The sequence below is a fragment of the Neofelis nebulosa genome, chromosome 3, assembly GCF_028018385.1.
Source record: "Neofelis nebulosa isolate mNeoNeb1 chromosome 3, mNeoNeb1.pri, whole genome shotgun sequence".
Classification (NCBI taxonomy): Eukaryota; Metazoa; Chordata; class Mammalia; order Carnivora; family Felidae; genus Neofelis; species Neofelis nebulosa.
This window is the reverse complement of record NC_080784.1, coordinates 112,614,383-112,639,695: the sequence shown is the minus strand read 5'-3', so window position 1 is coordinate 112,639,695 and position 25,313 is coordinate 112,614,383. Positions and strand designations below refer to the sequence as shown.

The following is a 25,313-nucleotide window of genomic DNA, read 5'->3' as shown; positions in this document are numbered from 1 at the left end:
AATGGGAGGGCAGAATATGGGTTGCAGCCACTGTTAGAGGTGAGCAGGAGTCTGTGAAAGTCCTCTTCTGATTGCTGAGAATGAGGGTAGAGGAGGAAAGGAGACAAAGTATGAAATCGGCCCCTGACAGAGTGAAAGGTGGATGGACCTGAGAATCACAATGCAATTGCCTGGCAGCATTAATGGCATCACTGAGTTTCAGAGGCAGAAATTTAAAGTGGAATCAGGGGGCAGGGATATTTTTCCCCCAGCCTCATTCTAAAGTTTGGGTTTAACTAGAGTTGTGATTTTGACATGCACATGTTAAAAACAAGGGAGTCAAAGGTATATGCATGTGATGATGATCATGATTGACCATGGAAATTAAATTGGGTAGAGGGAGGAGAAAGGGCCTCAAGGGGGGTGGTAGGATCAATGGATCCTAGGTCCCAGTGAGATTTTGGGATTGTTGGATTTGGGAGAATAAAAGGGGACAAGATGGATGGTAGTGGATAGAAAGTGAGATACAATTTGAAAGTATGAAAGAGTTGCCTTAAAAGCGAATGCCCGAGGTTGGGTGAAGGGCAAGATCTTTGGAAGAAAGGATTCAAGAAACCAAGAGTCTCTGATCACTAAATAATTATTGAAATCTCCAAGAATGGGGGTCATTGGAGTAACAATGATGTGGGAGCTAAAATGCCCTAGGAGCAGGCTGTTGACATTAACAATGACGGGCAGTGGGTCATGATGTAAGATTCCAAGATTGGGGAAGGCATATGCAGATTAAACAAGGAAGGCAAAAGCAAGGTCTAAAAGTGGCCAGGAGGCTGCTTATTTAGAGCCAGTGGTTCAGGGACTTAAGGGCATAAGCTGCCCCCTGAAAGATTTTTCAAGGTGGTTGAAAATTTAAAGCACTATGGGGGCACCTGGGTGGCTCAGTTGGTTAAGTATCTGACTTTGGCTCAGGTCATGATCTCACAGTTCGTGAGTTCAAGCCCCGCATTGGGCTCTGTGCTGACAGGTCAGAGTCTGGAACCTGCTTCAGATTCTGTGTCTCTCTCTCTCTTTGCCCCTCCCTACCCTGCTCATGCTCTGTCTCTGTCTCTCGAAAATAAATAAACGTTAAAAAAAGAAAGAAAATGTAAAGCACTATGAAATGTCATGTATTGCTATTTCTAGCATATGAAAAAATAGTAACTATTATTGCAAATTCTTTCAGCAAAATATTTACATAAATAACCAGGAGGACTTCCTCCCTCTGGCAATCCCCAAAAGTAATAAGTAGACTTCTTTTAAAGTCACTGAGACAAGAGATCATTCAGGTTTTTTCAGCAAAGTCTCTTTATTTTCTCATAATGAAACTGTCAGAGAGTACCAACCCTGATAATTTAGACCTCTGATAGTAAAGTTTCTAAAAAGTCTAAAGAGAGATTTGAAACCCCTACCTCTATTTAAGAGGATGGGGAGAGAGGTTTGTCCCCTGTTAACCACTTTGGACAGGATCTGGTCTTCTGTGGTTGACATTTTTCCTTTATGTGTTTCTTTTTTTAATGTTTATTTATTTTATTTTACTTTTTATTTTTTAATGTTTATTTTTGAGAGGGTGCTAGTGGGAGAAGGGATAGAGGATCGAAGCGGGCTCTGGGCTGACAGCAGCCAGGCTGATGTGGGGCTTGAATTCATGAACTTTGAGATCATGACTTGAACCGAGGTCGGTTGCTCAACCAACTGAGCCACCCAGGTGCCTTTATTCATTTATTGTTAAGGTTTATTTATCTTTGAGAGAGAAACAGAGAGTGGAAGTGGAGAAAGGGCAGAGAGAGAGAAGGGAACAGAGGATCTGAAGCAGGCTCTGCGTTGAGAGCAGAGAGCCCGTCGCGAGGCTCGAACTCATGAACCATGAGATCATGACCTAAGCTGAAATCAGACACTTAACCGACTGAGCCACCCAGGTGCCCCTTCACGTGTTTCTAACGTGATGGATGGTGATGACCAATTGTAACTTCTCTACTCTCATTTGGGACTCAGGACGGTGAGTTTCCTCTGTTCTCTTACCTGGGATGTTTCAAGTAGAAATCATGCAACAATGCCTATGACATAATGCAGGAAATAAATATAGTTATTCCTTATTCTGTCCCTTCTCTTATTATAATAAAGTCCTCTGTGTTTAATATTTTTTTTAACCTAGAAAGTTCTAAATTAGAACTGGATCAAAATCTATGAACACCAATTTTGGGTAAGTTTTCACATGAAGTTTTGAATTAATTATTTTCTCCTAATTATAGAACTATACATAGTCATTGTAGAAATCATAAAAAGAAGGGTAAAATAGTCAAAGAGTATTACTGAGAGCCAAAGATGCTAAATATTTTGGTGTATTTCCTGCTATTTTTGTAGTCATTCTTAATAATTGTGGTAAAATACACATAAAATGTGCCATCATAATCATTTTAAGTGTAGAGTATAGTGGTATTAATTTACATTCACATTCTTGTGCTACCATCACTCCCATCTATCCACAGAATGCTTTTCATCTTGCAAAACTGAAACTGTTTTCACCATCAAACAATAGCTTCTCATACCCCACTCCACTCCCCCCACCCCACCCAGCCCCTTGGCAACCACCATTCTACTTTCTGTCTGTGTGCATTTGACTACTCGAGGCAACTCAGGCAGTAAGTAGAATCATGCAATTTTGTCTTTTTGTGACGCTTATTTCATGTTATATAACGTCCTCAAAATTTACCTGTGTTATAACATTTGTCAAAATTTCCTTTTTTAAGGAAATGTATGTGTATACCACATTTGTTTATCTGTCTGTTGATGGGAACATAAGTTGCTTCTACCTTTTGGCTACTGTAAATAGTGCTGTTTTGAACATGGTATACAAATTAAGTCCATGCTTACCATTATTTTGGATATGTATTCAGAAGTGGAATTGCTGCATCATATGATAATTCTATTTTTAATTTCTGAGGAAACACCATAATATCTTCTTCCATAGCAGCTGTACCATTTTATATTCCCACTAACAGTGTGCTAAGATTATAATTTATCCACATCCTGGCCAGTACTCTATTCTTTTTTCCTTTTTTTTTTTTCTTAGTAGCCATCTTAATGGGTGTGAAGTGGTATCTCATTGTGATTTTTGTTTGCATTCCCTAATTATTAGTGATGTTGAGCATCTTTTCATGTGCTTATTGACCATTTGTATATCTTCTTTGGAGAAGTGTCAATTCAAGTCCTTTGCTATTTTTTAAAATTAGGTCATTTGTATTTTTACCCTTGAGTTGTAGGATTGCTTTACATATTCTGGATATTAATTCCTTATCAGCTGTATGATTTGCAAATATTTTTCCCATTCCAGGGGTTCCTTTTGCACTCTGTTTAATATGACCTTTGATGAGCAGAAGTTTTTAAATTTTACGTAGTCCAATTTATGTGGGTTTTTTTGTTTGTTGTCTGTGCTTTTGATATCATACCCAAGAAATCACTGCAAAATTCAGTATCATAAAGACTTTCTCCTGTTATCTTCTAAGACTTTTATAGTTTTAGGCTTTATTTATTTTATTTTAGGCTTTACACTTTTAAGTTAGTTTTTGGCTTTGGTATAAGGTAAAAGTCCAACTTTATTCTTTTGCACATGGACGTCCAGTTTTCCCAACACCATTTATTGAAAAGATTGTGCTTTCCCCATCGAATGGTCATGGCACCCTTATCAAAAATCACTTGATGTGAAGGGTTATTTCTGGGCTCTCTATTCCATTTCATTGGTTTATATGTCTGTCTTTATGCCAGTCTCACACTGTTTTGATTAGAGTAGCTTTGTAGCAAGTTTTAGAATCAGAAAGTACAAGACCTCCAACTTTGTTCTTCTTTTTCAAGATTGCTTTGGCTATTTGGGTTTTTTGAGATTATAAATGAATTTTAGGATGGATTTTTTTTCTATTTCTGGAAAAAACATCATTCATCTTCATCTTTTTAAAAACATAGTAGCTGTCACACTGTGAACACTGGTATATTCTGTTTCTTCCTCCTTAACATTATATTTATCTTGTTAAAAATAAACATTAGGTCTTTTTATTCAAACACTTCATAAACATATTTCACAATGACTACGTAAAGGAAAACGAACAAATGGAAGTATAACTGAAAGACTAGAAAACGTTTATGCCTCAAACTATGTGACTAGAATATACTTTAGATATTATAATCATAAAAATGAGAAACATATGATTCAAGATTGTAATTCTTATATTATTTTCGACCAACTACAACTCTGGAATTCATTTATTTCCTCAGCAAACATTACTGAGTCTCTATAGTTTATAATACACTGGGAACCTAGATATAAATTAGATATGATCTTCACCCTCAGGGAAAGGGAACAAATACTAAAATTTAGTGCAAGTGTAGTATGTGTCATGAGTTTTCACTTTCTTTTTTAGTGTTTGTATTCGTCTTATGGAGAAGTCTTGTTAGACCCATTTACAGATGAGGGGAAAAAACATTCATTTCAGAAACGTGTCTAAGGTGACACAGAGAGTGGATAGCAGGCCTGGGATACAGTTCAGGGTTGTCTGCTTCCAAAGCTCATACCCTTTTCACTCTCCCAAGTTGCCTTTAGGCACTAATGACATAGCACAAGAGACAGGAGTACATATAGCTAAGTGTAATGTGAACAAAAACTGGTATAGCTATGAATTCTGCCAGAAAAGAGTAAAAAAAAGGCTTTAGAGAAATGGCACTATAATTTAAAACTTGGAAACTGAGAATTTCATTAGATAAAAATGGAAAGAGCAGCACTCTATCATTCATCCGTTCACAAACCCGAACTGAGCTTCTATTTCACAAATCCGCACTGAGCTTCTATTGTGTGCTAGTCACACGGCTGGTACCAGCTGTGCACTGGAGATTTGAAAGAGAATAAGTGAGGCTCTGCCCACTCTCAGGAGTCAGTCTCTTGGGAGACAGTTAAGTAACTGATATATGATAGAGCCTTGTGCCAAGCTCTGCCACAGAGGAGAAAACCAAGTGCCGGGGGACACTATTACAGGGTACTAAGGGCAAGTGCACAGTGACAGAAGCTGTGCTGCATTGCAGGTATGCTGGGTACCACACACTGGATTCCAAGTTCAGGTGCTTGGATGACTTCATCCTATAGGCAACAGCAAGACAACAGACATTTTTTACTTATTTATTTATTTATTTATTTTAGAGAGAGAAAGAGCATAAGCAGGGGAGGAACACAGAGAGAGAAAATCTCAAGCAGGCTCCATACTCGGCACAGAGCCTGATGTGGGATTCAATCCCAGGACCCTGGGATCATGATCCCAGCTGAAAGCAAGAGTCAGATGCTCAACCAACTGAGCCACCCAGATGGCCCCCAGCAGACATTTTTAAGGAGGGGAGTAACAAGGTTAATTCTGCTTTTAAGAGGCTACCTGGCAATGTGTGAAGTATAGAGTTAGGGGGATATGGAAAGAGACAGGTGGCAGGAAAACCAGTTTGGAGGCTAATGGTCCCAACTAGAGATGGAGGGGACCTGGGAAACACAATAACAGAAGAGATTGTGAGAGCAGAGACCATATTTGCAGGAGAAGATGGCAGAATTCATCCAGTATAGGATGTGTAGTGTGAATAAGGTAGGAGTCAAGAGAAAAGTGTAAACAAAGGCTTCAGGTCATATATATGTTCAGAACCACTGCATTATTTGCAAGTGAAGGACTCATACAGCACTTCATAAGTAGGTAATGAATGCTCTTTGAATTATCAGTGTTTATTTCATATATTTAGCCATGCTAAAATACCCTTAATACTTGAATAGATTTTTTTCTCCCAGTTTGCACATGGCCTGCAATACTATGTACACTATTAATTCTGTTAGCAAACTCTTTCTACATAGATAGTACAAGTGAAATTTTTATTGCTGTTATATTGAAGCATCATAGATTTTGAGACAATGGACTAGTGATGTTTTTCTATAATAAAATTCAAAAAGAGTAATGTATTTTTTTTTCTGAAATGGGGTTCAAAAAAGGTTATTGGCAGATAAATAATATGCATCACTATTTTAATGTTTCACAAAAGTTTTCCATTTTGTTAGGTCATTTCTAAGTCTTGTTATTTATTTGGCTCTTTTTTGTTCTGTAGAGCCACATTTGTTTTCATTAAGTAAAGATACACATCTAGTTGAAGAAGTGGGATCTTTTATGCCTGTGCTGTTATATGTAACCAGAAGAGGGCGGCAGTGAGGCACTAGAAAGCATGAACAGACCCTTAAAATTGCAGAAAGGCAGTTAAGATCATCATGTAAATGACACAAACATTTGTTGGGACTGACAACTCATTAACTGACTCATTTTCTGAGCCAGAGACTATGACATAAACATTGTCACAGAATTTTCAGAACATCTGATGATGTCCTTATAATGCAAAAAGTAACACTAAGAAGTAGTCTCAACATTTTACATCAGTCTGAAAGGAAAACAATTAGAGGATGAATTAAGAATAAACATATTGTTTCTTGTTAAAGAGCGTAGGCAGAGAATTTAATAGCTTATAGAGACAACAAAAGGAATCCTATTTTCTTTGAATATTACAGATATTCCTGAAATAAAAAGAAATACTTCCAATTTATCAAATATATGGTAAGCAAAGTGTAGGATTAAGCAACTGAGAGAGGATGTCCAGATTCAGTAGATATCTCCTTTTATAAACAATTCATGAAAACAAATACTTTTTGAGTACATCATATATGCTAGGAATTATCCTATGTGCTAAACATTCCCGGCTATAGAGAAGAACAGAACAGATGCATGCCCTGTCCTATTGGAGCATATATTATAGTGGGGAAGATAGACATTAACAAAACCACTAAAATTAATTCATAGTTACAATTGAGAAAAGAATGGAAAGCAGTCTACCACAGGGCTACAAGTAAACTAGTTTAGGTTCATTCCCCAAATTGGAAATTAGATAAAACTGAAAATAGGACTTAAGAACAACTTATTTGAAGTACTTAATACCTATTTACATTATGTATTTCTTTTAACAATAAATAAAATGGATAAGGGAAAATCTACATAATAGTAAAAATAACAATGCACAAGAGTATTTGGGTAGTTGATATACAGCAATAAAACACCACCAATTTGAAGTGTACTAAAATACCCCAAGACTTCTCTGACTAACTGAACTTGATTAAACAACCATGTCAGTCATCAGACTGGCTGCGGCTTCAACTGAGAATCTGTCCTCACTTGATCCACTCAAAACCCCAGGTCCCAAACCTGAAAAACACTTGTGTAAATATAATCCCCTACCTCCTCTTTTTTGTTCATTCGTCTCAGCATCTCCAACATCCCAGATTCTCAGTTGGCCCAGGCTATGAGCCCACTTCTAGGTCCTCTAGCCTCTCTGAGTCTGGACCCCTTGGTTCACAGGCACTTTAGACTTTTGATATGTTCCTTTGCCCTCTGCTGTATACACTTTCCAGATGTGGATTGACTCAGCTGTCTAGAGTAGAGGTGGGGTAGCCCCTCAGCTGACTGATGGCATCCATTATTGATGAACTGTAGCTGGGCCCCACTGAATCTTTCATTTATCCTTACTTGTCTTTCCAATTCTCTACAGCCCCTGTTTCAATCCAGGATCCCCCCTTTTCAAGCTGAACTCACTGCTGCCACCCTACCTCCCAGATTTCCATCTGTTTGACTTAGGATACTGGGTTATCTATGGTGAACTCTCAGATTTTCTGTCGGTCATTAGCCATTTTTTTCTCCTTCCCTTATGCCTCAGAGAAATGGTAGTCTACCTTGGATTAAGCCTACTCCTTCTGACTTCTTAAACCTCTTTTGTGATTTTTCTCATTCATATTCTTTCTCTTTCATTTTTTTTCTTTGCTTTATTTTTCCTTTGCCTTCTAATAGCTCCTTAGCCTACACACGTGTTCAAATCTAATGATTTTTATGAAATATTCATTTCCCCTGAGACTGCATTCCATCTTTCTCCTTCCCTTAACAGCAGTGCTTCTCAAAATAGTAGTCTATATTTATCCCTTTCACTTCCTTGATTAACACTCATGCATCTACTTCTGATCTGCCCTCTTCTGATTATGATGTCTATTTACAAGATCAACAAGAACTTTACAATCACCTAACCTAGTTGCCTCTTCCCAGCAGTTACTCTGGGGTTTCCTGTGGAACTTGTTGCTCAGTATCATGTCTCTGCTGTTCTTGGTTCTCACAGTTCTGGCTGTTTCATTGGAGGCCATAATTTTACTGTTTGGCTCCTGAGTAGAGGCATTTTGTAGAAGTCCGGTCTTCATATTTTACCTTTGCCTCCTTTAATCTAATACAGTGGCTTCTATTATTGCCCCCGACGTGGATGATCCCCAAATTGCTCTCCAGCCCTAATCTCTCTCCTGAATCCGACTCACATTTCCCACCTTTTGTAGAGAGCTTCATTTACCTACAAGATTCTATGGGCACTTCAAACAGAACTGGTCTGAACTCATCATCTCTCAGTGTTCCACGCACCCTGGATTTCCTGCTAATTCTAATCATGATCTGCATTTGCTCTTGCTGTGTCTCCATCCCACCCCATCTGTCTGAAATGCATCTCTTTGTACCACTTTCCTTGTTCCCCAGTCCCTGCCTCTCCATTTTCTCCAGTTGTTGCAGTCCTACCCATCCTTCAGTATTTAGCTTATATTTGTCCTTCTTAGCAAGCAATTACTTAACTAAATCTCCCCTTCCCCACTCTTCACCCATTCTTTGCTTGGAATTCAACTATATCTGATCCCCCTCAGTCTTGTGTTTGAGATACAGATTTGTGTTTGTCATCTCTATTAAACCCTGAGGCCTAAAAATGCTGGGACTATGTCTTATTCATCTTTAGATCCCCTGCAGAACCTGACACATAGCAGAAAACCTAGAAATTATGGTTAATTTGCATTGTTGGAAGAAAAGTACCTTAATTTTTTTAAAGTTTATTTATTTATTTTGAGGGAGGGACAGAGAAAATGAATGGGGGAAGGACAGAGAAAGGGGGAGAGAGGATCATAAACAGACTCTGCACTGTCAGCATAGAGCTCAATGCAGGGCTTGAACTCACAAACTGAGATCATGACCTGACCCCAAACCAAGAGTCAATGCTTAACCTATTGAGCCACCCAGGCACCCCATGAGAAGAAAATGGAATTTATAATATGCAGGCTACAAATCTAGGAGAATATAGGATCTAAAAAATCAAATTTACATCAAATATAGTTGACATTTTTCCTATTTCAGTTGAGGCAGATTTTTAGACGATTACATAAAATTTCACTCAGTAAGGGCCTTTTTTTAGGGGTAATTTAATTCTTGGAAATTAAGATTTAAATTTCAGGGACTGGGATTTTATTTTACTTTCTTTAAAGCTACTAAGTTGACTAAGTTGGGAACGACTGGGTGGCTCAGTCAGTTGAACATCCAACTTGTGCTCATGTCATGATCTCACAGTTCTCGAGTTCAAGCCTCGCGTTGTGCTCTGTGCTGACAGCTTAGAGCCTGGAGCCTGCTTCAGATTCTGTGTCTCCCTCTCTCTGCCTCTCCTCTGCTGATCCTCTGTCTCTGTCTCCCAAAACTAAATAAACATTTAAATAATAAAAATAAAGTTAGTAAGTTGGCCTGCTACTGTTTCATGGATGCAGGCAAAAGACATGAGATGAGCCTCTTGGGTCAAAGACAGGGGACTTTATTATTCAAGAGCACAGCAAGCATGAGCATCATGTAGACATCTGTTTCTTATGTCCTCTAAGTCCCAAAGGAGTGATACTGAGCAGTCAAGGTGGATGCAGGTGGGTTTGTGTTGCAGTCAAGGAACATTGATCTTGAGGAAGCCACTGCTTTTATAACAAAATTGTTCTATGACCTCATTTCTCAAGGTTGCTGCAAATACAAACCTTATAAATAGGCCAAGCAAGGGAAATTGGGTTGACATTCTTGACACGCTCAGCAAGAGCTTGCAGAGATGCATGCCCACAGCCCATGGTGGATTGCCTTTCCCAAAAACATTCTGTGAGAGTAAAGATTGATGATTATCCTGGTGCAACAGAGGGACTCAATAAATACTTGTTGAATCAAATTAATTAATTAATGAATGAGAAGAAGGGGGAACCGCTGAGGAATTTAAAAAGGCAAATAGAGTGAATCCCTGTGGGAACAGTTCCAGATTTCAGATCTTTTTCAGAAGAAAAAGTCAAAAGGGTTATGAGAACTAAGACGTTGTAGACCACTTAGCCTTATAACAAATAAAATTTCCAAAAACTTTACCTCATGGAAAGTGAGAAGGACTCACATACAAAATAATCACTGATTAAGTCCAAACAACCTAAGGCAATGCCTGTAGCTTGCTGAATTAGTATCGCAGTAACTATAGTTCTTTCCATCTGCAGTGTTTTGTCACACACTAAATTTCATTGAAAGTTTAGACATTATGCTCATTTGGGAACTTCTACCACACATGAGTTTTACTTCCTTAAAATGGTGACTTGAACTACAAATCAACATATATTATGCTAATGAATTTGATCAGAATTAAATACTTGCTTCAAAAGTTGCAGTCAAACAAATGAAATACCTTACCCTCTCAAAGATTCTCTCTTGCTTTAAAATTAAAGTATGATTAACATAAAACACTGCATTAGTTTCAGGTGTACAATATAGTGATTCTACAATTCTATACATTACTCAATGATCACCACAATTAGTGTAGTCACCATCTGTCACCATACAAAGTTATTACAACATTACTGATTATATTCCCTACTCTGTACTTTTCATCTCCATGACTTATTTATTTTGTAACTAGAAGTTTGTACTTCTTCATCCCTTTTATCTATTTCACCCAACCCCCCACCCTACTGCCCCTCTGGCCACCACCAGTTTTTTTCTCTGTATTTAAGAGTCTGTTTTTTTGTTTGTTTTTTCATTTATTTTGTTTTGTTTTGTTATGTTTTAGATTCCACATATAAGTGAAATCATAAGGTATTTTTCTTTTTTTATCTGACTTATTTCACTTAGCCTAATACCTTCTAGGTTCATCTATGTTGTTGCACATGGCAAGATCCCTTTTTTTTTTTTTATAGCTCAGTGATATTCCATCATATGCTCCATACCACAACTTCTTTATGCATTCATCTATTGTTGGACACTTGGATTGCTTCTGTATCTTGACTATTGTAAAAATTGCTGCCAATAAACAGAGGGGTGCATATATCTTTATGAATTAGTAGTTTCATTTTCTTTGGGTAAATATCCAGTAGTGAATTATTGGATTGCATGGTGTTTCTATTATTAATTTTTTTGAAAAACCTCCACACTGCACCAATTTACAATCTCACCAACAGTGCATGAGGGTTCCCTTTACTCCACATCCTCACCAATACTTGTTATTTCTTGTCTTTTTAATACTATCTATTCTGACTGGTAGGAGGTGATATCTCATTGTGGTTTTGATTTGCATTTCCCCGATGATTAGTGATGTTGAGTATCTTTTCATGTGTCTGTTGGCCATCTGGATGTCTTCTTTGGAAAATGTCTATTTAGGATCTCTGCCCATTTTTTAATCAAATTGTTCATTGTTTGTTTGTTTGTTTTGGTGTTCAGTTGTATAAGTTCTTTATATATTTTGAATATTAGCCCCTTATCAAATATATTATTTGCAGCTATCTTTTCCCATTCACTAGGTTGCCTTAGAAAACCATCAATAAAACAAAAAGGCGATCTAGTGGGTCAAGATTCTCTTCAAGGAAAGGAATTAACCTGAAATATCTTGTCAGAGTGTAACAATGAGGTACTGGAGACCTGTAGGTTGGAAGTGCAGATTTGTGAGGGAAGTTTACTTTTACACTGATGATTTTAACTCTTGTTTCTCAAGACCACATTAGTCCAAGTGACTAAAATACTCAGGCTACAGTCACAAAATTTTGTGATTGCATATCTCAATGTTTAGCCTCTCTACTTTCCTTTTTTTTCCTGTATGCTTTCCAGTCTTTTCAAACTACTGTTGCAGTGTCGCTGTTCTCCATCTGCTGCTCTCACAATTGGAGATTGATTGCCTCCAGGATTCACAGTGTTTCTAGCAACCTTATATACTTTGAATTTTTAAATCGCTACTACAGGAAGGTTTTGTTTTTAAGATCTAGAGTTCCTCTCTCCTCTCCCAAGGAATGTTACCCAGGTTCCTCTAAGGAAGCAGGGTTAGAGGGCTTTTGAGTAACCTGTGCTTCACTCAGACTCAAACTGGTATCCCCAGATATGTCATATAGTTGGAACCCTTCCCTACCCCAAGGCAAGTTCTCAGCTTTCCTGAGGCTCTTTCCTTTTCTTTCCTCAAGTTTATAGAAAGCTTCATCATCCTTTTGTCTTGGAAAATCTTTACAATAGAGATGATCATCATTTCCTTCATTGGTCTTATCCTCTTTACCAACATCCCATTTTCATACCATTTGCTCTATTCTTCCATGATTGCTGAGATTGTCCCACACAACAGGTCCCCTTCCCCCAGCCATCAGTGTCATTGTTGCTGTGCCTGAAAGGACCAGTGGTAGAAAGCTGATGCCAGAGGTAACAAGCCATTTGTTGTGCTAAGACTTTGTCTTTGAACTAAGGATGCTGAGACTGAATTAGTTTCTGCTGAGGATTTGAATCAGGAGGTCATGTAAAGCCATGATAAATGGATCAGATAAAGATGGTCTACAGAGAAGAATAAGGCAGACCTTGTATGTTCTGTTTGCCTCTGTACTCTTACCATCTAGCATGATACCTGATACATAGTAGGCTATCAGTAAGTCTTGGTGGAATAAATAAAACAGACTCTTAAAGGGGGAGAGAGAGAGAGATTACATTTGCTTCCAACAGTTTTCGGTTCCTGACTCTAATCCCTCATGAGGACTATCTGCATTTCCTGTCCTATGTCCAGGAGAGATCCTTGTGTCCATCCAATAAATCTCCCTTTATGCTAAAGCTAGTTTGGGTGTATTATGTTCCTTACAGCTACATTAAACCTAAGAATCTCTTAATATAAGGGTTCCAATCATTAGAACTTAATGTCTCTGTGTCCCCAGGGAGCTACAGTTCCTCACACAAGCCAGAAATCTTGATGACTTGTGCAGAAATCACTGAATTCCAGAAGTAGGCATGCCTCCACTTTGCTTGATGTGAACCTCACATTGTTGGGACAGGGAAAAGAGTAGAAACGCAAATTCAACTGAAAATAAAGGAATTACCTCCAAAAATAAAGTTTGATGGTCTTCTTAAAAAGTTACCTCTTGGGGCACCTGGGTGTCTCAATCGGTTGAGCATCGACTCCAGCTCAGGTCATAATCTCGCAGTTCCTGGGGTGATAGCAGGGAGCCTGCTTGGGATTTTCTTTCTCTCCCTCTCTCTCTGCTACCCACCCCCCACTCCCTCACTCTCTCTCTCTCTCTCTCTCACAAATAAATAAACATTAACAAAATAAAAAATTAAAGCAACATCTCAGGACACCTGGCTGGCTCAGTTAGAGGAGCACATGGCTTTTGATCTTGGAGTTGTGGGTTGGAGTCCCACAGTGGGTGTAGAGATTACTAAAAAAAAAAATAAATAAATACACTTAAAAAAAAAAGCAACCTCTGAAGAAAAACTCCAGAAACTCCAACTTGAGGATCCTTTTGTAGAGAGGGCCAGGTATTATGCATTGTTGACTGAACGTGACTTTATTTAGGGTCCACAGGGTAGATCAGGCATGATCAAGAGACACTTGCCAACCTAAGCTCCAGGACGAGGGGGAGTAGGTCATGGCTTCACCTCAACTTCTGAAATGCAGTTGAACTAAACTTGGTGATGCAGGAAACTTCTGTGCAGTTTCTGGTTGTATTCTTGATTATCACGCAGCATGTGGAGGAGAAAGGTTAGTCTTTCCTGCTCACTAAGGTAGCAGGGAGACAGGGCACATATAAACTCCTCTATAGAAGGAGGGAGGTGGTTGAAAAAGCCAGAGGTAAACATTCTAGGTTTGAAAAACAAAAAAACAAAATACCTGGAGGCAATATGGCAGGTTTGGCAAGAACACAGGCAGTGAGACAGATCTCCAAAACCAATTCACCAACTTACTAATTAGCTCTGTGTCTTGGGCTAAGCTGCTTAAACTCATAACCTTAGATGTCTCAAGTTTCCTGGACAGTGGTACCATGCTAAGTGCTCAGTAAATGGTAGGGATGATTAGGATTGTTAGTGCTTAGTAATTTAAGCAATAATGAAGAATGTGTTACTTTTAGGTTGACCAAAAGGGAGATTGAAAACTTTTTTTTTTTTAACTGAAGAAATATTGTACTAAAACATATATTTAACAGCTCTTCTTCACTGTTACTTTTACAATATAAATCCCTATGTGATCGAAAAATGTAAAAGAAGAGACCAGTAAATATCTAGCAAGAGGGTAGCTACACAGCAAACCGCCATTAATTGTGGTATCACTCAACAGAAGTATAAACTTCCTTAGAAGAAGGAGAAGGAGAAATTCCCTAAATAGGAGGCACGTGTGAATTCTCACATGCAGTCTTCTGACCTTATGCACTTGCAAACTGTATGACCTCTAGATGGCGAACTTGGATAGGGTGAATACTAAGCAATGACTACCTAGAGAAGAAAGCAATGGTTTTTGTTTCGTTAAAGGAAGGACTAAGTTAGATTGCTACATTGATAAAGGCTGTACACTATACCAACCCAAGACAATACTTTGCTGACACACTGGGTGTCTTCCTCTAAAGGGGCCGTCCATATGCCTGTCGAAGTGAGTCTACCCTCAGTCATATGTGCTGTTGAGGGACAAGCCTGCATTAGTTTCTGAAAGAAATGTTTTGGTTCAGAATTCATACGGGCTGCTAGTCACTGATACAGGAGAACAGTATCAAGTAGGGAATATAAATAGATTTCTTACAAGTCTCTTGAGGCATACAGAAATGTTACTCTCTCAGAATATCCATATGTAACGCTATTTAATTATCTGAACCCATCTTACATGTCCAAAGTATCCCCATCTTTTGATCTGTATAAATAATTATATCCTCCCTTGCTCACTTATTGCCCCTGTTGAGTATTTGTTCTGTACACTTCCCAAGGCAATCCTTTAGGGACCAATTATCATCCTTTATTGACATCATCTCACTGGCTGATGGAGATTTCTAGAGTTCCACACTGGGCATTCAGGACTCCTAAGGGAGCTCTGTGGTACTTTATATGATCTATATGCCCTGCTTGAGAAACATTTTCTTCCTTAAAATTCTACCATGAGGTACTATTTTTAGCATATTTACTAGTTTTACCAGATCACAACTACATGTAATATGTGAATTTGTAGTAAAATTCGTGTGACTTTCCAAAACTGTGTCTGCTCATGCAGTGGCTTAGATGTTTTGTTGGTTCTTTCAGTTGTGAAAAAGCCTAGTAATTCACCCAACATGATAGATGGATGACCTTTTGCTGCATTATAAAAGGGTCACTGTCCCCAAAGCACCTCTCAGCTTGTGGATCAGGTAAAGGAACATCTCTAAACTTTTGTGGTGCCTCTGCCCTGTCAGTTATCACAAGGCTGTAATTATTGCCTAAACATTGGCCTCCCCACAACCATGTACTTATGGAGTCCAGAAACTATACTATATTTATCTGTTTATCCTTAAACAGATTGTGTCTGGCACATGGTAGTTACTTATGAAAATGTTGAGTGGATTAAACAATAATATATGTGCTTTGGAAGAACAAGAGAAAGCAGCAAGGAGGAAGTATCAATTTAGGAAAAACAAAAAGAGGAAGATAAGCTAACCACCTATAAGGAATTGTGCCTATATTAGACAAATTTCATTCCAAAAGTATAGAAAAAGAGAGAACAGCAGTGGATTGTGTCCAGCCAAATACATTTATTTTTACTAACCAAATTCTTGAGAGGTTGACTTATAAACTAATGTGCTAGTTCACCATTTCCTGTAGAGAACATCTCTTCAGAGATTACAGTTTTTGTGTCCAGGTTACAGCATTGCCCTTAACCAATTCCACTGACTTCACGTCTTCATTCATTTCAAAATGAAGAAAGTCCCTAACTTTCAGGATGGGGCAGTTCTGGTTTTCAGGTATCTTCCAAAAGCTTCTAAAAAGTTGCAGTTACTCTAAGATATGGTAGGTAGAGAAGTTATCAGAATGTTCGGAAATTGTAGATTTAGATTTAAAGATACCCACTGGTAAAAGCCATACACTAGAAGGTAGGAATGAGGAACAATCAGAAACAGACTCTGAAAGACAGTTCAAATAAGAGGAGCTACACATTACCCCAAATTTTTACTCGTAGAGTTGACAATGGAACATCTGACATGAAATAATAGGGATGGCCAAAGACATGAGGACCATGCCTAGTGATGGAGAGTATAGGACTGTCATGTCTACACATGGTGAACACTCAATAAATGCTGGTTGAATGAGTAAGCCATTGTGTGCCCGAGCTGCTGTTAAGGGAAGTCATGAACTGCTTTGTTAAAGGCAGGGTTTATTTATTTACTTATATATTTACTTAGGTACATGTAAAAAGGAATCAAAGTGACATGCACTATTAAAGTGTACATAAAACAGGGTAGGAAAAGTTAAAGCAGAAACCATTTAGAAGAAAGGAAGAAAGCAATGGCCTAGAAACCTGAGGTGAGAGAATCATTACAATGGAGCTTATAGGAAGCCCTGAGCTTCCTGACAACCAGTTCAAAAGGGAAACATGCTAGATCATACATTCTCATCAGCCAGTAAAGGGGAGTTTATAAATTCATCTGGAAATGGAGAGTTATTCTTGGAACTTAATTCTAGAAAGAGTTTACTGCGTGGACACTTAAATAAGAGGAAGAAGACATTTAATAAGTTTTTCATCAGCTACATACATCTTATTCATTGACTAAACTTAAAGGTAACCACCACCAACATACCCTATGTAAAATAATAGATGACAGAGAGGGGGAATGGGTTAATATATGAACATACACACCTGCCGCTCAAGCAAGAAAATACAAATATTGACCACAGTCCCCATGTTTGCAACTAGTTATGAGACTACATTTGTAACTTCCTTACTACACTTTCAGTAAAAAGGAGGAAGACTCTTCTTCCCTATAGTTTCTGAGCCCCTGTAATCTGTCCTTGGGTGAAACAACACCATATATTGGTTATTGATTTGGAACATATACCATTTTTTCTAGACCAGTACCCCTACCTCATAAGATATCCTCCAGCTGGCTCTGTAACTGAGTCTTCAATAGACTATTGCTTTTCTATAAAAAGCCAGCTGCTCCTGGGTTATGGTAAGACCAGTGAGTCCTGTGGGAAATTACCTATAACATCCTGACCAGAAGCAATGTTATGTGGATTACTGTTGGTGAATTAAGCCTTGAGGAACTCCACAGAATATATTGCTAATAGAAACGTAGCAGGGAAGTCAAATCTCTATCCAGAACAAATATCCATTTTATTGAGAAAAATTGCTACCAAGTCCATAATGAAAAGGGTTCAATATAATCAGTCAATAGGAGGCTGGTCATGCCATCTACATGGCTCATGTATTGAACCGAATGCAGAGGTCTCTGCTGCTGCTTAGGCATTCAATAGTGGCAGTAGCCAGATCTGCCTTGTGAGGTTGAACTCATGAATAACCTCCGCCTCTGTCACTATGCCCACTCTGTTCCTGAACCTACTGAGTAATCCTGGTGATGCGGGGGAAAGAAGACAGCTGACATGTGCAGTCCTGGTCTTCTTGCCCACCTGATTCTGGAGGGTCTTCTCTGCAGAGAGAGCCCACTGATGAGCTTTAACATGAGGCACAAGCATTCTCACACCATCAACCTATTTTAAGACCCCCATGAGTGCACCTCTACCCTAAACCTTCTTATAATCCAATATTGTTCCTTTTAACTTCTCATCAAGCCAAACCTTTAGGTTCTATGTATAAATCTTCACTATAAGAATCTTTATTTCTAGGTCAATTGTGCAATTCAGTTGACTTATCCAAGTTCTTAGTTTGAAGATTTATCTTCCTACTTGTCCCTCATAGCCAACAGTGAGAAGAGCTCTGGAATCAACTTATTTATGGCTGGTGCCAGTATATTACATGCGCAATGATTAGTGAATCAGTCTTGAATCTTTTCTTCCCTGCCTACAGGAAATCCCATGAGGCTATATGAGTGGGTATAGGAGTGGTGGCATTTGAGCAGGATTAAGTGCCATGAGAGTTGGAGCCATTTTCTCATGAAACTTCCTTGTGCCTTTAGAACTTGCTCAAGTCTGATCTTGTATATGCAATTTCAAGTTGAGGATGGAGAGCTGCTTTGTACATCCAAACTTGAGAACAGGTCAATCAAATAGCGCTTAATTTGGAAGGCAGCTCGGGTCTAACAAAGAGTCCATTTCCTATGGCCAGATATTCAGTCTCTGTTAGGACCTAACAGCAAAAATCAAGAGCTGTTTCTCAACGAAAGTAGTTATTGGTCAAAGACGTAGGGCTTTGCTCTCAGTTATGGAGCTATACTATGATTCTCTTATTAGGGAGTTTCAGAGGCTCAATGGTTTGTTGCAGACACTTTGTGCACATTAGATTTCCTGGATCACAAGATCTAAGTAGCAAGTGTGGCTTATTCTTTAAACTGAACTGGCTGAAGAATATTCTTTTGCTTTGGGGCTTCCTTAAATATAGAGCCTTATGGTTTATTCAATAAGTAAGAAGGAACAACACCAACGTAACATTATTTTGCTTCTCTCATACTAAAAGCCCACCATATGTGTATGCCTCTTTCTCTATGGAACTGGATACAAGGTGAAGCAAATTGTCTTTAACTTGGAGGGGATACCTTTATATATCACAGATCTCTAGACTCCCAGAAAAATCAGTGAATTAGTAGATCTCTGAACTTTCATAGAATTCATCTCTTATCTTCAATCAGATAAGTGTCTTACCAAGGTGTCTTATGTATTTGCTACTTTCTGACCTAATTGTGATAACAAATCCCACATACTGGAACTAGCACAAAGAACCCAGAATCTCTGGTAATTGTAGTCATGTTAATAATTTTGACCCAAAGGAGCTATGTTCCTTTTTTCCTCCTTAGTCTAGCATTTTAGAATTCATTTTCACACATATTCCCCTGACTTCTGCTATATAAATTAGAAAAAAGTCATACAACTCTTTTGATATATAAGCTCTCTTCTCTGGGTATGATCTGGTCTGACTCTCCTGATATTTAGATACCTCAGCCCTAAAGTTCTAAGAAGTAAGACATTGAAGCCCCTTGATTCTTTTTTTTTTCTTCTTCTTTTTCTTTTCTTTCTTTTTTATTTCCTTCCTTCCTTCCTTCCCTCCTTCCTACCCTCCTTCCTTCTTTCCTTTTCTGGGTAAACAGCACATATTGGCTTTATTTTTATTTATTTTATTTCTTTAACTTGATACACAGTAAAATTGACCATTTGTTTGGTCTTTATTTTATAATTTTAACACATGTATAGATCTGTGTAATAACCAACACCACAATTAGGATATGGAACGAATTTCCCTCTAAGCGCTGCTTTAGCTGCGTGCCACAGTCCCAAGGGGAAACACTGTTTCCCCTTGTTAAGACCATTGTTAAAACTAGTAAGTATTTAAACAGTTATTCAGGTAGCATAAGCTTTGAATATATACAGTTTTAGAAAGTGATCAGTTTAGGGGCACCTGGGTGGCTCAGTTGGTTAAGCGTCAGACTTCGGCTCAGGTCATGATCTCATGGTCCATGAGTTCGAGCCCCACGTCGGGCTCTGTGCTGACAGCTCAGAGCCTGGAGCCTGTTTCGGATTCTGTGTCTCCCTCTCTCTCTGACCCTCCCCTGTTCATGCTCTGTCTCTCTCTGTTTCAAAAATAAACGTTAAAAAAAAATTAAAAAAAAAAAAAAGAAAGTGATCAGTTTGGTTGTGGATATATAGAAATTTTAGGATATTAGCAGGAAATATATATCTCAGAGTGGAAAGTCAGGATAAGGGTGAATATTTCTTTTATTTTAAACCAGATAATTCTGAGGCTTTTCTAAGTTACCCAGATCCTTGTGCTACAGGCTCCCTTTGGATCTGATTACTCTGCTATAAGTTGGAAGAAAAAAATTCTTGGGATAATTTGTTTTATAAATCTTTGTTGCTTGTATACAGTTCCTGATAGAACCAGGGAAGCAGACTGGATGAAGATCTTTGCATTTCTTTTTGCCAGTCCTGTAACATTCCAGGAGGAGATGGGGAAGGCTTCATAGTAGTGATAGTAAAAATCAGAAAAAAAAAAGGCCATTTGCTTTTGGTGGTTTATTGTTGTCATTCTAATCACTGAGATGTAGTCTTGTCTGAAAGGAAAAGATAAGCCAGATGGTTAAGTTTCTTTTCATTCTTCAAAAGGTGGATACTAATACCTTTGTGGTGATTGGGATGTTTGGGGTCCTGGCCTCCTGGCACATTGAATGCTTTTAACAGGAGTGGAAACTGGTGCCATCTTGAATAGAAACAAGTGAACTCATTGGGTTTCTATTTGAGGCAGGACAGGGACTAATATCAGTATGAGATGAGTCTCAGAATTTCAACTTTGGGAGACCTGCATAATGGATATAACATATTAAACCCACATAATCAAGAGGTAAAAATATAATTTTTGTATTTTTCAATGACTTAATGTAATTTCAATCTTATTATGCTATTTCATCTGGATAAGGGGAAGCATGAACTAATTAAGTCCCAGCAGATTCCAGTAACAAAGGTTCTTCTCTAACAATTTCGGGTTTTCTTGGACTTCTTCTGAGGAAGATAAGTGCAAGGTTTTCACAGAGGGTAAGTCCAACATCTTTGATTCATCGCATGAGCTTTTAGGATTTTTATCTAACCTGAATGGGTGAGGAAAATGTTTATTGTTTATAGTCCTTTGCTATGAATTTTTCATGTGCCTTTGCATTTTGGAAAAATAAATAAAAACAAAAACAACCAACCAACAAATCTAGGCCCTTGACTTGAGTCTGTCTTTCAAAACTATTAAGGCTTATTTTGTTTACTGCTGTATCCCTAATGCCTAGAATAGTGTCGGACACATAGTAGGTGCTCAATAAATATTTGCTTACTATCTAAATGAAAGACTGAATAAATAGGTGAATGAATCAAAAGTCTAGGCTTTCACTTGTTCCTTTTAGGTATAGTTTCCCCAGCAGAAAAATAATCAAATGAACAGCCACATACAGTAAGGAAAGTAAAGGAATTAGAGTAGATGAAAGTAGATTAATTAAAGTAGATTCACTGACACAGAGAGTAAGATGAGATTCAGATAGATGTCTTTCAATATTGAGTCAGGGGAGGACAGGCAGACAGAAACTACATTTAGAGGTATAAATTCGAATGTGTAAAAAAATAAAAAGCTTTAACTGCAAGCAAGTTACTTATTCTCCCTGAGTGAGTATCCTTTGTAAATAGGGATAACCAAAAATAAATGAATGAAATTTAGCTAAATTTATTATGTCTTTATTGAGATATAATTTATATACTAATAAAACATACTAATTTTAAGTGTACAATTGAATTTTTAAAAATAAATTTACCAAGTTGTGCAAATATCAGAATCCAGTGTTAGCACATTTTAATCACCCGAATACTGTCCCTTATGCTCATTTACATTTAACTATTCTTCTCATCCCAACCCTCATTCCCACCCTATTAAATCTACTTTCTATCTCTTTGGATTTGCCTTTTCTTAAAATTTCTAAGAAATTAAATCACAAAATACTTGGTCTTTTGTGTCTGGCTTCTTTCACCTAGCATGTTTTTGAGATTCATCCATGTTGTAGCAAGTTCCTTATTATTGCCAAATATTTCATTTAATAGATATTACATTTTCTTTATCCATTCACCAGCTGATGGACATTGGGTTGTTTCTACTTTGGGGCTATTATGAATGATGCTGCTGTGAACATTTGTGGGCAAGTCTTTGGGTGGACATGTGTTTTCATGTCTTTTGGATAAATACCTAGGAGTGGAATTTTGGGGTTTTTATGGTAAATAGCTGATTAACTTTCTAAGAAACTGTCACACTGTTTTTCCAAAGTGGCTATACATTTTATATTTCCACTAACACAGTATACAAACTCCACATCCTTGCCAACTTCTGTTATTTTCTGCCTTCTTGACAATAGTGAATATAATTTTATGAGGAGAAAGCAGCCACCTGTGTTTCCTTATGCCAGCTGTATTGCTAGTGAAATAATGACAGCTAAGATAGGATTGGGATCATTTAAAATATTTGGAATGGAATTTATAAAACTTGAAAAGAAGCAAAAACTCTCTGCCATCCTGTTAATCTTCTTCAACCTCTACTTTTTTCTAGATTTTTTTCCCTCTTCTATTAGAAACTCTTCATGACCCTCTCAGTAGTCTCCTGGAGTTGTCTCCTACTGGGCCTTATGAGAACCAATTATTAAATTTTCAGGAATTTTGTGAGCCATTTGTCAAACACAACCATCACTAAAAATTAAATATATAACTTAAAGCTAATAAGTTACTTAAAGACAAACACAGATCTTATGTCTTACTTATTTTGTAGCATTTGACTGTCTATGGTGTTGAGATTTCCTATGTCTACTACATTTGCATCATGGACACATTACATAATGGTGTGATACTGCACATCTCTTCCCAATGCTATTTTCGGTGATCCCACAGTGATAGCTTGAAATCACCCATGGTAGGAATATTTACACCACAGAAGCTGGCAAATGCTACAAACCAGTACTTTTTTTTCCCTCCCAGAGAAGTGGTTGTTAAATATTTACCAGGTCTAAATTTATCCTGTTGGTATTTTTTAATTAAGTTTATTAAAGGTGTAGATGATTTTGGAGAGAATCATACCATTAAAATATTATTTGGTTCTTTGCTGTTTGTCTATTACCTCAGTAAAATTTTCTTTCCACTAATAGCCTGAATCCACTTCTTATTAATTTTATACTTGGCAATTTATATTTTGGAGATATCGGTGGGAAAAAACTATGTCTACTCTAGCTATTTTTTTTTTCATTGTCTTGGTCAGGTATTAATTATAGTGTTATGTCAGTCTTATAGAATGAACTGAGAATGTCTTTCATATTTTTCTACCCTCTGTAATAATATAAATTTCCTAGAAATAATATACATATTTCTAAAAGAATTAGTCAAAATTGACTATGACATCATCTGAAACTGGCACTTTTCTTAAATAATAGATTTTTTTTACCCATTCTTAGTATTGATTATATCTTAGATTTTTCTTCACTTAAAAAAAATTTAATGTTTATTTTTGAGAGAGAGAGAGAGAGAGAACGCACGTGAGTCGGGGAGGGGCAGAGAGAGGGAGACACAGAATTCAAAGCGGGCTCCAGGCTCCAAACTGTCAGCACAGAGCCCAATGTGAGGCTTGAACTGAGACCTGAGATCATGACCTGAGCCAAAGTCAGATACTTAACCGACAAAGCCACCCAGACACTCTTTTTTCTTCACTTTTAATGGTGTATCAAAATTGTCCTAGAAAATATACACTATAAGCAAATATTCACATTTTTTAAAAAATTTTTATTTTGTATTCGAGAGAGAGAGCATGAGCGAGCGTAAACAGGGGAGGGGCAGAGAGACGGTGACAGAATCTGAAGCAGGCTCCAGGCTCCAAGCGATCAGCACAGAGCCCTCTGTGGGGCTCGAACTCATGAACTGTGAGATCATGACCTGAGCCGAAGTCGGATGCTTACTCGACTGAGCCACCCAGGCACCCCAAATATTCACATTTTTTAGATGGATTTGTACATGATAGTCTCTTATACTTCTAAAATCTTAATCATAATGGTGTTTATACCACTTTTCCCATTCTGAAATGATTCTCTCTTCTTTTTTTCCATTGCATTTTTCTGAAAGCCAATTAATTGGTATTTTCAAATAGCTACCATTTTGATGTATCTGCTATTTCATAAATCACTGTTTTTAAATTTTTTATGTTTATTCACTCCTCCTACTTCCCTATGACTTAGTCTGTTACTCCCTTTCCATTTCCTCAATATGAAAGCAGTTTATACTTCTTCATTTTTATTATAAAAAGTTATCAAGCTATGAATTTTTTCCAGGTATACTTTTGGTTGCATCCTTATGTCTGGAAATGTTTTGGAAAAACACAGTAAGATGACTTGTAAGTGCTATTGGAATTTCCAAGCAGGCCGATTACAATTCTTTTTGTTGTTGTTAATAATTAGAACTGTTATGCATTGTCAAAGAGTTCTTCCTTTTGAGGGTTTGTGAAGTTTCTTTTGATCCTACTACATTATTCATCTTTATAAATGTTCAACAGTAATGCACACTTAAATATATATTTATTTTGGAAAGAGATGAAGGGTGCATTTATAAAATCATTTTGATTAATGAACTATTTTATATTAATTTTTATTCTTAAGTATAATTATACTTAGGGGGGGCTAGGGCAGAGGAGACAGTTGTTTTGAGTAAAATATCATAAACAACTTTGAATGTACCTAACCCTGTACTTATTTCCCTACCTTGTTTAAATTAGAAGTGTGGGAAGAAGATGATAATAAACAATCAGGAGGAGGTAGAAGAAGGAATAAGAATCACATGACAGAGATGCTTTAGAAAGTTTTAAAGTGCTACAAACATGGAGGAGACACACTACCTAGGAAGGACATTTGCTAAGGTCCAGATGATGGAAATAAAATCTTTCAGACTATGTTTTACTTTGGAAATGATTGGGATATAAAATTAAGTAGAGAATGATACTAATTATAAATGAGACTTTGGTGCTAGGATTAAAGAGAATACAGCATGACAACTCATAGCAAAGTTTCTTTTTAGTGTCTGAAAGTGCCCAAGTGGCTCACAGCAAGATAAATAATTGGTCACCTGTCTCATAGCTTAGTCACCTCAGAATAACTGGCAGATAATACCTGCCACATAGTAGGTATATGACAAATCCAGGCCTACTTAACTCCAAACCCTGAGTTCTTTCCATTTGCCATAAAGCCTTTCTAGCATATGCTTATAAAGAAAATGGCCAAAATAAATAAATAATACTATTGTGAAATGTATTTTAACTTGTACACATATTCAAAATTATTTGAAATTACCTATAATGAGACACATAGATGTGTCTAGAACTATTAAACTTAGGGTAAATAATGTGGACCAAAAAATGAAGGATCTGGGTTGACGAATGGTATAAGATTATCTAAGTAAAGGACACCCATGAACTAATTACAAAATCTGGCTCTG

General features: G+C 37.5%; 1 protein-coding gene across 5 annotated transcripts in view; it reads left to right on the top strand.

Annotated features, from left to right (window-relative positions):
* Nucleotides 1-25,313, top strand: part of ALPK1 (alpha kinase 1) — a 131,962-nt gene that overhangs the window by 15,621 nt on the left and 91,028 nt on the right. The window lies entirely within an intron of this gene.